Genomic DNA, 3,119 nt, shown 5'->3' with positions numbered 1-3,119 from the left:
GAACATGTTTTCATTTTGTATAAGGTTCAACACAATATATGAGAATATAATCAATCCCGTTATCATTTTAGCAAAGTTTTACATTACATGTGTTGAAGTAAAACCTCACTTTCATGTTGTTTATGAAGGAAATGGAACTAAAGACCATATTAAATAACTAAATAACTTAAAAACATAAATGCTCTTTAAACTGTGAGACTGTGCACACAATTTAATATTCTTATTTAAGTTACTTTCAGTTTACTCATGTTTATTTCATTTTATGTTTTTGTTTTATAGACCATATATTATGCGTATGTATCTGTTTAATTTGAACTTGACTTGCTTGAAGTAGAAACCACGGTCAACCCATCACCTCTGCAGTTGGAAGTCTACTTACACTTTTCGATATACAACACTGCCTTCCTGTGGCAGTTACCAAACATTACAGCCAGCACAGGACACACGTCTCTCGGTTAGGCTGGAGGACACAGCGGGTACTAGAAAGTGCAGCTATCGGCAGCAGTAAGTTGGACGCTGACAGCGGACACAATCGGTATTTTCTTTACTCATGAAATATAGATTTTTAACAACGCATGAGTTGTTGTGGTCTGCAGCCACCGCGGAACCGGATGACATTAGGATGTCGCTCGGACACAGTCACATGGTGTTTGGATGGTCAGTCGTGAAAGCCACATGAGTGTGCACAGAGCACAGGTGCAGACGCGTTAACCAGACATCCGCTGTCAGTGTGTGACCACAGCTTCAGCACCGGGGATCCCCATCTCAGCATGCCTCACAAGAGCAAAAAAGAAAAGGTAAAGTGGTTGTTTGATGCAAATGTAAGATACTTTATTACATGTTAGCATAATATAATTCATGTTGTTTTTCATTTAGTTTGATTGATTCCTCACTCTTTAGGAAACCAAATCTGCAAGATCTAAAAAATCTGGATGTAAAAATGGGCCTGCAGAAGACCAAGATGTAAGTTTCTTTTTACTGTTCACTGTCCTGAGAGGACTTGCATCGGCCACCTTTTAACAATGTACAATACATATAAGAAATGCATTACTAGCATGTAGAATAATATAAAATAAGCTAATTGTTGTAAAGACAAGATAGTACAACAAATACCATAAAGCAAGGTCTTTGTAAACTAAATTGTATTTATTCTAAAAAGGATGTTATAGAGAGTTGTGTTAGGATTCAAGCTCCTTTTCACTGTTTTAGAAAGTAAGTTTATTTGTTTATTTTTTGGGTTTTTAGTTTTAAATGGTGTCCTAATAAGAAAACAGCCTTAATAGCCTGAGAATGTTCTCTGTAAACTTCTTTTGACCTTTGTATAAAACATGTTTAGAATGAATTAAGGCAAAGTTGCTCATGTGACATCTCACCATGATCTTCTGACTCTTTTTTTTCTCTGTAAACACGCATTCAATCCCTAGTCCTCCCCGTCATGACTTGTTTGGCCTCTGAGTATAATACGAGCCATTGTAGCGGCTATTTTTGGCCTTATAATTTCTGGCGTGCATCAGTGATGTTGAGTACAGTGCTTTGAGATTGGAAGAGACCTGATTGATTGACTGCTGGGCCTCCTGTTTGTTCCCTTTGACAGCTTTATCGGCTCCATCTGGGCTCAATTATTCTGTCCACTGAGGTCCATCACAAACTCTGTCAACAAATACAGTGCAGTACACCGCCGACTGTGGTCAGGTTGCTTCGCTAAGAATCACCTGATCTGATTCGGAAAGGAACATGACCCTTAACCACAACACCCTCACTCCTTCTCCTCTCCGCTCCTCTCCTTTTGTCCCATCTCCTTCTCCTCCTTTGAACTCCAGAGTGACACTTAAGTAAAGTGATTCTTGTGCCATTTCCTTTGGCTGCAGGAACTACCTCGCTCTACCTTGCTCCGGTAATGGGAGCTCTTCCTCTGCGACTCTTGTTTCTGCAGGGCTCCAATAAGAAAGTGCCTCCCGCAACTCAGGTGATGAGGGTGAAGCAGCCAGGGTCACACTCGGCCTTGAAGAGGGAGAAGAGGTTCAGCACTTCCTCTTTCCCCCTCAGTGCTAACAGAGAGCTACAGAAACTACATGCACTGGCAGGTATGCCTCCCTCAATACACAGTGTCTCTATGTTCGTCTTCAAATGCAACTCCACTACATTTCCCTCCTCTGCAATAACTCGTATACATTGATAGGCTGCTACTGTTCTCCTGGAAAATGCTAGATGACCTTTATCTAAGATTGTATGTTGGGCCCATATGGATGAAGGGAATAATATTAACAATTCATAGCCTTGGTGGATCCTCATAACCGCCTTTTTAACCTTGCTCACTACATAATTTAACAGCTAAGCAGACTGCCCATCAGCTTTATCTGTAATGCAAATCATGTGCGATCAGCTGCATCTCCAGCCGTACCTGGAGGAAACAGATATTGCCCTGGAAGGGCTCGCTCATGTAAGACAACTCTGACCCAGACTGAATGGACAGTGGTGGAATCTGGGCTATGCAATAATAGCTCAGAAATGTGAGCCCAAATCAAACATGAACTGTAACCTCTGACATGTGTTGGAACATCAGGCATCTTAGAGGCCTGCAAACACTTCAATACTGCACTTTAACATGAGTTTATTTAGTACTACAGCCTGGCCAAGCAGCATGAATAACTGTGATGGGTTAGTTTAGTTATCACCAATCGGCAAACTAATCGTAGTACCTCTAACAAGCCAGCTGTTCCCAATGTCAGTGTTTAAATTTACAGTGTTGATTGATCAGTACGTATCACACTGATGCTGATTCTGAGACAAGACAGTGAGGTTGATGTTTGAACATCTACATCAATCTTTCATGGCTTCTTTGTTTACACACAGCATTACAGGCAGGATCTGTCCTAAGTGGTTTCCTGTAAACTATACGCAGCTATGCTTTGTTCTCGTACCTGGATGAGCCTGAGGACACTACAGAGAAACAATAAAGGTGTCCATCCCAGAGCTTGAGGGACATGTGGAAATTATTTTTAAAAAAGAAAGAAAGAAAATAGCTTGGTTTTTAATTCAAAGAAACTTTTCCTGTGAGTTTTGAGTTTTTACTTGGAGAGCTGAATCAGGCCACAGACAGAATGCAAGAGAAGACAAAT

The 3,119-nt window shown here is 40.8% G+C and overlaps 1 long non-coding RNA gene across 1 annotated transcript; it reads left to right on the top strand.

Annotated features, from left to right (window-relative positions):
• Nucleotides 1-556: 556 nt before the first annotated feature.
• Nucleotides 557-2,058, top strand: LOC115027160 (uncharacterized). Its single transcript, XR_003834357.1, has 3 exons — nt 557-797; nt 901-963; nt 1,934-2,058. It is a non-coding gene; the product is annotated as an uncharacterized LOC115027160 (long non-coding RNA).
• Nucleotides 2,059-3,119: the final 1,061 nt, after the last annotated feature.

Source organism: Cottoperca gobio, chromosome 22, assembly GCF_900634415.1.
Source record: "Cottoperca gobio chromosome 22, fCotGob3.1, whole genome shotgun sequence".
NCBI classification, from domain to species: domain Eukaryota; kingdom Metazoa; phylum Chordata; class Actinopteri; order Perciformes; family Bovichtidae; genus Cottoperca; species Cottoperca gobio.
The sequence above is the reverse complement of the archived record's forward strand: the minus strand, read 5'-3'. Positions and strand labels throughout refer to the sequence as shown.